General features: G+C 39.5%; 1 protein-coding gene across 1 annotated transcript in view; it reads right to left on the reverse strand.

Moving 5' to 3' along the window:
• The window catches only part of DENND4A (DENN domain containing 4A), a 165,188-nt gene that overhangs the window by 108,284 nt on the left and 44,684 nt on the right, over positions 1-12,220 (reverse strand).

The raw sequence follows: 12,220 nt of genomic DNA on the forward strand, positions 1-12,220 counted from the left end.
AGTTATATAGTTTCATTTAGCTCCTTTTTTCTTTAATTAGGAGAAACTGCAGTACAGTCATATCTTCTCTATCACCATTGTGCAAAGAGAAAGGAAATTTAATATCCTTCCCAGGTAGAATACAACATACTCAGCAAGCTATAGTGAGCTGAGAGCTGGTCTCAGAGTAGGATTCAGGTTCCCCACCTCTGACACACACTGGCACTGTGAATTTTGGCAAGGCACATCACTTCTCAATCCCCTAAGCAACTCTCTGACTAGACACTGCAAAAGGCGTCCTGCACAATAAAATCACATTTCCAGTTCCATTTTATCCTCTATCATCCTAAGCAGATTAAAATCCTTGTGGGCAAAAACTTTACAGTGAATTTTTATATAATATTTTATAATGAATCCCCTTATTTATATCATCATTATAAAAACTTACTCTTTGAACCCATTCTTTAAAATGAAGAGAGTTGGACTAGATGGTCTCTAAAGGACCTTGCAATTCTGAAGTTCTATGACTCCTTTAAGGCTAATTTAATGAGTTACCTAATTTATGATATATTTATGGCATAATGAATTTCTGTTTCAGAAACAGTTGGTAAATATCCTCATTGTTTGCCAGGAAACTGGTGCAGAATTTTCTGTCAAGACAATTTTCTTTTTTTTTTTCCCCATGGGGATATGTCTTTATTTTTCCAATTTTAAAAGGTAGGAATACAAAGAATTACTCATTGTGAACAATTAGAGACCTCAAGGATCATTTAGTAGAAGCCTCTCATTTTAGAGAGAAGAAAACTGAGGCTAAGGAAAGGGAAGTGACTAAGTCAGGGTCACAAGATCAGTAAGGCAGTAGCCAGCATTGGACCAGACCTCTCAGGGGTCGGGGAGGGTTTGATCAAGAATTGAAAAGTTAACTCTTCTCTTGGCCTTGGGATGGGGCCTGGCTGAGTACCTAGGAGGGGAGGAGTCTGATGATCTTTGGTTTGGGGGCTGTCTGGTCATCTGACTGAGAGTGATATAGGCCCTGACCCCTGGATCTGTCTGGGCCCCAAGTCAGGCAGGAACTGACCACTAGAGCAGCCAGAACTCTCTTCAGTTTCTGTACTGAGTCCTGCCTCAAAGGGCTGTAAGCATTGCATACTGTGAACTTAGGCTGGCCCGGGGGACCTGGTTCCAGAAAGATGCTCTCAACTGTAAGTGAGAGTCTGATTTCTTCTTCTCAGAATTTTGTATTATCTGGGCATGATCTATATCTTCCTGACCTGGGAAGTGCTGGATGGAGCTCCTTGGAGAAAACTGGGCCTTTTCTGGCTTGAGTAAGTCAAGGGGATTTTCACCTGGGAGATCCAGGGAGGATAGAAGTCTACACTGTTTCACCAACTGGGGGTAAATAGGGTCAAGCTCTATCTGCAGCTTATTTTCACAGGTTATAATCAGATCCTTTACTTCCATTTTGGCTGCTGGAAGGATGGTAGCTCCTCTGTGGTTGGTGGTGGCAGTGGTGATGGTGGTGGCACAGGGTGTCAGGCCCCTTCTCCATGAGGACTGCTCCCTTCAATGACAGTAGCAAGGGCCACCTGTCAGTTCAGAATCAAGGTGTGTTCATGTCATATTACACATGAAAGTGACCTAGGTTAGGATTCCAGTCCTTACTACTATATCCCTCAGGGAGGGCAGGAGTTGTTTCTTTCTTTGTTTTTTCAATCTTTGATCTCTTTTGCCCCCAATACCCCTCCCAATCAAGATGCTTTAAGCAGTAGAAGCTTAATCAATCTTTAATAAAGGAGTGAGCATGTGGAATGGGCTGCCAGTGTTCCTCCAACTGGGGCTCTCTAATCTAATGCTAGAGGGCTTTTGGTGAGGGGATATGAGGATGCTTGTTTGGCTACTGAATGGGCTGGATGGCCTCTGCTGTCCTTTCCAACTCCAAAGGCTTGGAACCCTGAAAATGAATGAATGAAGGGAGGTGCTGGCATTGATAGACAGAAGTGCCCAAGAACTTATTCACAGGGTTCTTGGACAGGTGGAGGGGGGGGGAGAGAAAACAGGGGAGAGGAGGGTAAGGAAGAAAGGGAGAAAGAGAGAAGGGGGGTAGAGAGAAGAGGGAAGACTCAAGACAATTTTCTTTAGAGATCTATAGGTCTTACGTATCATTTCTAACAGGCAAAAAATTCCTGAGTGAGTTACTATTAATTGGTGCTTAAGAACTTTAGAGTTGCTTCCTAAATTGATATTACTAAGGCAGCAATTTTGAGAAGGCTCTGCTAATCACATGAGAAAAATTCATTGAACCTTTTTCAAAGGTCATTATTTTATATGCTTTTATCCTAGTGGGTACCCCAAAGGTCATAATTAACTGATTAATTTTATGTAAAAAGTTTTAGAAAGCATTCACATAAATAAGTTAAGCAAGTTTCCATTAAGTCTCATTCGTATTAATGAATATCAACAAATAATGGAGGAGATACTGCCATTCAAAATTCCTACAGCTAACAAGGATAAAGTATAACATTTGAACCTTACACAGTCTTGCAAATTTTTTTTAAAAAAATCTACCCTCTCTCACAAATTGATTCATCTTTGCCCACTGTAAGGAAGAACAGAGTAGGCAGTAGACAGCAGCTATATATTTCTGAGGATTCAATTCAATTAAACATTTATTGAGGAACTGTGTTAGGCACTGCGTATACAAAAGCAAAAATAAAAGCATCCCTGCTCTAGAGGATGCAAAGAAAGGAATGATGAGGACATATGGGGGTTGATCTGTGTTCTGGAATTCTCATCCCTAAGGCTAAACAACAGAGATTTCATATATGTTAGGACGTGTTTCCTCCTCCTTTAAGAGGGAATTGGACTAGATTAACTTTAAGCCTTCAAGCTTTATAGACCTATGATTTTTTTTCTCCTTCCCAAATGATGAAAAATATTGCATGTTTAGATGTTCAAGTATGTAGGATTTTGTACTTGGTATTAGACATATTTTGTATAATTAAAGTATTACTACTATCAGCCACAAAAAGATTAAACACTATCCGAATGTTATGAGGCTGGATATTATAGAAATCAAATTAGTCAAAGTCCCTGCTCTGTTTTAAAAGTATAGTCTTAGTAGAAATGCTCACTAGAGGGAATGAGTGAATCTTATTCGCATAGGATTTGGCTTAAGGAGGGAATAACACACACATTCAATTGGGTATGGAAATCTGTCTTACCCTACAGGAAAATAGGGGGAGAAGGGGAGAAGAGAGCAGGGGGATGATAGAGAGGAGGGCAGATTGGGAAAGGGAGTAATCAGAAGTAAATACTTCTGAGGAGGGACAGGGTCAAAAGAAAGAATAGAATAAATGGGAGGGCAGGGTAAGATTAAGGGAAATAGAGTTAGTTTTTCACAACCCATGTGTCTACTATGGACGTGTTTTGCATAACTGCACGTGTACAACCTATATTGAGTTGCTTGCCTTTTCAATGAGGGTGGGTGGGGAGGGAGGAAGAGAAAATTTGAAACCTAAAGTTTTAAAAACATATGTTTAAAAAAATGTTTTCACATGCTACTGGGAAATAAGAAATACAGGAAATGGGGTACAGAAGTCTATCCTGCTCTACAGGAAAATAGAAGGGGAAGGGGATAAGAGAAGGGGAGAGAGATAGAAGAGAGGACAGATTAGGGGAAGGGATATTCAGAATGCATGCCATCTTTGGGTGGGGGGAGGGGGGAGATGGGGTGAAAATTTGGAATTCAAAAACTTGTGGGAGTGAATGTTGAAAACTAAAAATAAATAAATTTATATTAAAAAAAGAAATGCTCACTAACACGTCATCTTTAGAATTACTAAAAATGTAACAGTTTAATGTACTCAATAAGACATTAAGGTGTATTTGTTTCTTATTTCACACATACTCTACTTTCATTAGATATTAGTGGAATTTATAAACACTTTTTTGGGTTAGTTTTTGAATGGAAAACTGTTCACTGTGGGATATGTCCCAGCTGAAGCCAAATGCTCCTGGATGGCTGGAAGTAGTAGGGAAGGGACTTTAGAACGAGATGGTTTGTCATGAAGGATCCAATTGCCCTTTTTCCTCAATTCCTTTTCTCCTACACGACTGCTTCTTAGCTCACCTTTAGTACTGCTTTTCTTTTCACACATTCTTTTTTTTTTTTTTAAATTTTAAACAAGATGTTTGACTTGAAAGGAAAACTATCTAGGATCAATTTCTTTATAGTAATTTATCCCTACTGAGAGACAGAGATTGCCCTACATCTAACAGCTATGTACAAAAAAGTTTTAAAATCGTCCTTGGTTTTTACAATGATAAAAGAAAAATATTGAAATTATCCAATCAAACAAGGTAGGCAAGGACTTTTTTGTGGGTTTTTTTTTGTTGCTGTTAAACAGTGAGAGCAAAATAACTTACTGGAATATAAAGATAAAAATTGAATGAGCATGACACTAATGGAGAAAAGGGATATTTTCACAGAAACAGTTTGTTTTTTTCCCCTTTCCATCTCCATTTGATGTTGATCAAAACATACCATCGCGGGGCAGCTAGGTGGCACACTGACCCTCGAGTCAGGGGATCTGAGTTCAAATCCAGACACTTGACACTAGCTGTGTGACCCTAGGCAAGTCACTTACCTCAATTGCCCTCACAAAACAAAGCAAAACAAAACATACCATCAGCCATTTAGTTAAAAAAAAAACAGGCATTATGCCTATGCATATACACCAGTTACTTTACGTACAATAAAGAAATGGGGGAAGGGAATCAAAGAAGAGAGAAAACTATGCTGCAGTAGTCAACATATGGATGAACCAGATCTTGGTTTTCTAATTGTGGATGGATTGTTTTCCTTGGGAGCACAGTTCTGGAGTAGAGGTAGATGTTCTCTTTTTAGTAAGCACCTCCTGTCTGCTGCTGGAATACCTCAATTGTATCTTCATCCTCCACTTCCAACGGTGCAGGTGTGTCTGTTTCATTGATTGGTTGCCCATCAAAACAGAATCTGATCTGCTTCATTGACAAACCCTGTCATTCACAATAGGCTTTCATTAGTTTACTAAGTGGTGTATGCCTCTTAATCTTAAATTGCACCACCGAACCCTGCCACCTTCAAATTAATGTGATCATTTTCAGTCTTGACATCTTCCTTTGGCTTTTCGTTGGACATGGCAAGTCTGAGGGTCTCCTCAGCCGCCACTTCACAAAAGAGGCACCAGGAGGGTCTGCTCCAAGGGAACGGGGGAAGAAGCAGCAGTGGCAGTAGCAGGAGCAGAAGGAGGAAGATGATAGTGATGATGGTGTGGAAGAGGAGAAGAAGGAAGAGGAGGAGAAGGAAGAGGAGGAGGAAGAGGAAGAGGAAGAGGAGGGGGAAGAGGAGGGGGAAGAGGAAGAAGAGGAAGAGGAGAGCCACGCATTGTTAAGTAAGGACACAGTAAGAGAGCACCTGGCTGCTCTTGATGAGTTTATGTCACCTATCTAAGACGCATCCTATGGTACTGAAAGAAGAGGCAGTCTCTAATTTTTCAAAGATCGTGAAGAACTGCAGAGGTACCACCGAAACAAATAAGGACAATTGTTCTGAATGTCAACAAGCAGAAGAGAGTGGAGTCTGTTTGTTTTTTGGTTTTAGGCAATTGGGGTTAAGTGACTTGTCCAGGGTCACACAGCTAGTAAGTGTCAAGTGTTTGGTCTGAGGCTGGATTTGAACTCAGGTTCTCCTGAGTTCAGGGCCAGCACTCTACTCACTGCGCCACCTAGCTGCCCTGAGAATGGAGTCTGTAAACTATAGATCAGTGAGCTTAACTTTGATTACATGTAAAATTCCAGAATAGATTATTATAGGTAATGCCAGACATGGCATTTCCTATTAGACAGGGTTACTAGACAGATAGATTAGAGGAATACTATAAATATAATTCTAGGGAAGCGTTTGACAAGGTACTTCATCTGGTGCCCAGAACTGAACATAGTACATTAGATATAGTCTGACTAAGGCAGAATATATGGGACTCTTTCCCTTGTTTGGGATGTTAAACTCTTAAGAAAGACTGCTGTGGATGATGGCAGCTTCTTTTTTGGCTACTCTGGCACAGTGTTGACTCATATTGAGCTTGCAGTCCATGAAAACTCTTCACATAGTTTTCATAGAAATTGCTGTCAATCCATAATTCCCCCACCTTATGCTTGTAAAATTAAACTAACTCATGTGAAGATATTTTCCTCTATCAAAATTCATCTTTTTTGATTCAACCAATTGTTATAGCCTAAGATCTGTTTGCATTCTAACTCAGCTATCCAGTCCTATAAATTTAACTTTCAATGGCTTAAATTTACCCAGATGGCTCTGGAGGAGAAAGTGAGGCTGGTGACCTTGCATAGCCCTCCCTCACTCAAATCAGAGTCAATTGCAAGTCATGTCATCATCTTCCTGATGTCATCACCCTCTTCGAGAATGAAGGACAAAATACAACCTGCGATCTATTAGAGACCACTTAGGGTCCAGCTATTCAATCAGTTCCAAAGCTATTTAATTGTACTATCATCTCACCCACAGACTATTACACTTATAACAGCAGCAGGATAGACTTTGTCAAATGGTTTGCAAAAATTTTAGTTCAAAGCTCATGGTATAGTGCAGACGTGTCAAACTCGTGGCCTGTGAGCCAAATCACAAAACTCCAAGTGCAGATGGAACCAGATTAAAATATAATTGGGAAAATTAACAAAATTACAAAATACACAAAAATAGAATAAAACATAGATAATGTTAATTTATGGTTTTCTAAATCAACATGTGGCCAGTAGAAGTTTGCTTCTATTTGAGTTTGACACCACAAATAGAAGATGGGGAACCAGACTTGGAGTCAAGATGATCAAAGTTCAAATCTTGCCTCTGACATTTACCAGCTCTGTGACTCTAGACAAGTCACTTAACCTCTCTGAGACTTAGTTTCCTCATATGTAAAGTGAAGGGGTTGGACTAAATGGCCTTCTAATTCCCCTTCCAGCTTTAAATATAAGATTCTATGACTCAGCAGATCACTTTTGTTGAAAAGACAAAAATAAAAGCCACAGAAAGACCATGTTGCAATGCTTATCCAGCATTATCCAGACGACAAGAAGAGGAAGATGCTGAGATGCTGTGCTGGAGATGGCTGGAGCAAATACCAAGGACAAGAAGACTTCATTGATGGTATTCCCTGCCAGACAGCTGTATAAGAAAAGACTTTTTGATTCTTCAAGGGACAATTATGCTATTGTTTTCTTTTGGGTCTCTGTATCTGCATTTATGAAGGGACTGCTCCTTTGATTTGTCAATGTTTAGAGTAATGCCTATATTTACTTAAAGGGGTGATGGTTAGAGAGAGAGAAGAAAAAGAGCAGAGAAGAATTTGAATTATTTCATGTGATTGTGAAAGACACCAAGAGTGCCAAGTGTTAAAGATATCATAAGAATGATAATTTCTATATGTGATGATATGAAGATGCAATTCATGTTATCTAAAGTTTGTAGTTTATATTACAAAAGTTATTATTGTTTCTAAATTGTATTGTGTTTCTAAAATTCTTAGATGGTAAAATTTGAGAGGAATTATTGTCCTACTCCTGGTATGTCTCCCCACAATGCAACTAATTCGACCTAAATTATTCTTCCTCCTGGGACAAAGAGGCAAACATCTGGGGGTACAAGTATATGATGATTTAAAAGGAACAAGTGAGCCATTGATACCTCTATTGCTAGCATGGGAAATGCAAATGGATGGGGAGATACTTGGCCCCCTGAAAGGATCATAAAGGAAATATGGACCTGCTACTTAGGCACAAGATAGGAGCTGGGGATATCGGACCCTGATATATATCTCTATCTCTATCTCTATCTCTATCTATATCCATATAGAGATATATATAGAGAGATATAGATCTCTATATATATATCTCTATATGGATATAGATAGAGATAGAGATCTATATATATATCTCTCTATATATATACACATACACTTAACAGATTAGACTCCAAGCAGTGGTGGAAATTATTACTAATCAAACTGCTATGGCTACTGACCTCTTGTCTGTTTTTGTAGACCAAAGCAGGGAAGCTATCTTACAACACAGGTTAGTCTTAGATCATCTCTTAGCTGAGGAAGGAGGTGTCTGCGGAAAACTGAACCTGTTCACTTGTTGTATGGAAATAGATGACGTGGGACAAACCATTAAGCGATATTAATAAGGAAATTCGAAAGATGGCCCATGTTCCAGTTCAGACCTGGTCCTGTTCATTTAATACTCCCTGGTGGTCCTGGTTTGGGGGATCTTGGTGGAAGCAGGTATTATGGTTTTTGTTAATAGCAGTAAGTAGAGTCATACTACTCCCAGTGTGTGTCCCTTGAATGGTGCGGTTAATTACTACTACCGTGCAAAAGACCCTTTCTAGAATGATTAACCTGTCAGTGAGTCTATTAGACTAATGATATTAAGGAATCAAGGGTGGATGCCAGTCAATCAGGAGGAAGGAAGGCCTGATTTTGACAAAATAGCAAATAGGGAAACTGAAGAAACCTACCAGTTTTGGTGTGAGAAATCTTCAACTATGAAATGAGAGGGGGGAACTGTGTGGGACAAGTGAAAGTTTCTCATGTGAGATGTAAGCTATGCTCCAAAAATGTAGTAAGGCTTCAGCATGAGCTGGGTCTAAGTTTCACTTTCATTTTTGGGAAATGGGGTTGTGTACCAGCTGCCCACCCCCCTCCCTTGTTTTGTAACCACCCCCTCTTTTGTTTTGTACCTTATCTTTACCAACTAAGGCAATCCTCTAGCTCCCAAGCTTGTTTTGAGTAAAATGGATCTCTTGGGTTCTAAATATAGACTGTGAGGTCTCTCGCCTCAACCAATGAGGATAAAGACATTGAGACAAACAAGTAGGGAGGGGGGTTTCTTGGAGTGATTTGTCTAAGTATATAACTGCTTGCTGCTGTTTGTGCTTTGCCTCACTACTCCAGTCTGCCCTGGGTAGGTGATGCTCAACTCTTGCAGGAGACTTGCTAGAATAAAACTTCTGTTTTCTACCTGGAGAAACCTCTGAGTTTTTATTTGAGTAAGTCGTCTAAATCCCACTCACCCTCAATGTCCCATTCTAAAGCTGCCCACCCCTTTCACTGTGCTTTTTGGAATACCTGCTCCATGGGTAGCAAACTTGCTTTCATCTCAAACCTTTTCCTTTCTCACTCTTTCCATTTTCTTATACTTAATGAGACCTAGCTCCCATCTAATGACAAAGCTTCCACCCTTTCAAGCAATGGTTATACTTCCACTCATAGGTGAGACTCACTGGTTGAAGTAAGGGAATTGGAACACTCTTTGCTCCCCATTGCCACTTTCAGGCTCTCCTTCTATAACCATCACTCAGTAACCTCTCCTTTGAGGTTCACTCAATCCATATTTGCTACCTAATCAAGATTATGGTAGCCGTTATTTACGAATGTTTAGGACATTCTCATTCTTTCTTCAATGAATTCAGTGCCTAGATCACAATCTTTTTCTCTTGCCCAACTTCTACCTTCATAGTAGGGAACCTTAACATGTATGTGTACATATGTAAGTATGTCTATATACATATACACATATATTTGACCCTCCTTCAAACACCTTAACTTCCTAATTCTTCAACTTCATCATTTCCCATGACCTACTCCTCTACCCCTTCTTAGCTACAAAGTGATGATCATATACCCTTGACCTTACTATCAACCATAAGTATTCCTCTTTTATATTCATAAATTCTGAAATTCTTATATCTGATCACAATCTATTGTGATTCCACCTCTACCTTGTAACCCCAATGATGCTCTTTTTCTTATTATGATCTTCAATCCATTCCCCACTCAATTCTTTCCCAGGTCTTTCCCTTGCACTGACTATACTCTCTTCCCTTCCCCAACCTGACCCCTTGGTAAAACTACACTACACTGTTCTCTTCTTGACTTCCTTGCCCCCTTATCCTACCAAGATCTTGGCCTGCCAGGCCTCAGCCTGGGCTTCTGATGTTTTCTCTTCCTCATGTGCTACCAAAAGAAGCTGGAGAAAAAATCATGAAACCACTACAAATTTATGTTACTATATTATGTCACTATGACAAGAAAATCCTTCTACACTTCCTTAACAGATTCACTTATGGCATTCACAATAAGTGCTTTTCCAAACCTTTTCATTCCCCCTCATTCTTGGCTGAGAACTTTGTTTTTCACTGAAAAAAAAATGTGGCTACCTGCTAAGAATTCCCTCTTCTCCCTATCCTATCTTCCCTATCTCAACATTCAGATGAAGTCTGCCACTATATCCTTCACTTCTGTCTCACAAAGGGTGGCCCTTCTCCTTGCCACAGCAAACATCTCTAGATACACAAGTGATCCCATTCCATCTCATCTTATCCAACAGATTGTCTCCTCTCTCACTGATCTTCAATATCTCCCGTCTACTGGCTCCTTCTCTACTGCCTACAAACACATCTATGTCCCCTCATCCTCAAAAAAACCCACCTTACTTTATTGCTACTAGCTACTGCTTTTGCTCCTGTTCATGTCTAAATTCCTTGAGAGGGCCATCTACAACCAGTGTCTCTACTTCCTTTCCTCTCATTCTCTTAATTCTCTACAATCTGGCTTCTGAACTCATCACTGAACCCAAACTTCTTTCTCCAAAGTTAATAATGATCTCTTAACTGCCAAGGAATGTTAAAATTGTGCTCATTTCACATGGCAGCAAGGTTATGCTCAGATTCTGCAAGCTAGGGTTCAGCAATATGTGAACCAAGAATTACCAAAAGAGCAGGCTGGTTTTCTTTTCTTTTTTCAGTAAATAGCATTTTATTTTTTTCCAATTACATGTAAAGAGAGTTTTCAATATTCATTTTTTACAAGATTTAGAGTTTCAATTTTTTTTCCTTCCCTCCCTTTATACTCCCCCTCCCAAAATGGCAAGAAATCTGATATTGATTATACATGTGCAATTACATAAACATATTTCCACATTAGTCATGTTGTGAAAAAAAAGAAACAGAAGGGAAAAGCCACACACACACACACACACACACACACACACACCCCAACAAAAAAAGTGAAAATAGTATGCTTCGATCTGCATTCAGACTCCATAGTTCTTTTTCTGGATGTGGATAGCATGTTCCATCATGAGTCTTTTGGAAGAACAGGCTGGTTTTCAAAGAGGCAGAGGAACTAGAGACCAAATTACCAATATTCAGTGGATTATGGAGAACATAAAGGAGTTCCAGAAAAACATCTATTTCTGCTTCATTGACCACATTAAAGCCTTTGACTGTGTGGATTACAATAAAATGTAGCAAGTCCTCAAAGAGATGGGAGTACCAGATCATCTTACTTGTCTCCTGAGGAACCTATATGCAGGCTAAGAAGTAACAATTAGAACTGAATGTGGAACAACTGATTGGTTTAAGATTGGAGAAGCAGTACACCAAGGCTGTATATTGTCACCTTATTTATGGAACTTATATGCAGAATACATTGTGAGAAATGTCAGACTGGATGAATCAAAAGCTAGAATAAAGTTACCAGGAAAAATATCAACGATCTCACACATGCAGATGATACCACTTTGATGGCAGAAAGTGAAGAGGAATTAAGAAGCCTCTTGATGAGGATGAAAGAGGAAAGTGTAAAAGATCCTTGAAGCTTAACATCAAAAAAACTAAGATCTTAGCAACTGGTCCTATCACTTTCTGGAAAACAGAGGGAGAAGGAATGGAAGCAGTGTCAGATTTTATGTTCTGGGGCTCAAAGATCACAGCAAATAGCAACTACAGCCGTGAAATTAAAAAATACTTGCTCCTGGGAAAGAAAACTATGGCAAATCAGGGAAGCATACTAAAAAGCAGAGACATCACCTTGCCAACAAATGTCTGTGTAGTCAAAACTATGGTTTTTCAAGAAACAATGAAAGGCTGTGAGAGTTGTACTATAAGGAAAGCTGAGCACCATAGAATTAATGCTTTCAAATTGTGGTGCCAGAGAAGACTTTTGAGAGAACTTAGGACAGCAAAGAGGTCAAATCAGTCAATACTTAAAGAAATCAATTCAGGCTATCCACTGGAAGGCTAAATACTGAAGCTGAAGCTTAAATACTTTGGCCACATGATGAGAAGACAGGAGTCACTGGAAAAGACTCTGATGTTGGGAAAGACTGAAGGCAAAAGAAA

This window comes from Phascolarctos cinereus, unplaced genomic scaffold (genome assembly GCF_003287225.1).
Source record: "Phascolarctos cinereus isolate Bilbo 61053 unplaced genomic scaffold, phaCin_HiC Scaffold_3;HRSCAF=262, whole genome shotgun sequence".
Lineage (NCBI taxonomy): Eukaryota > Metazoa > Chordata > Mammalia > Diprotodontia > Phascolarctidae > Phascolarctos > Phascolarctos cinereus.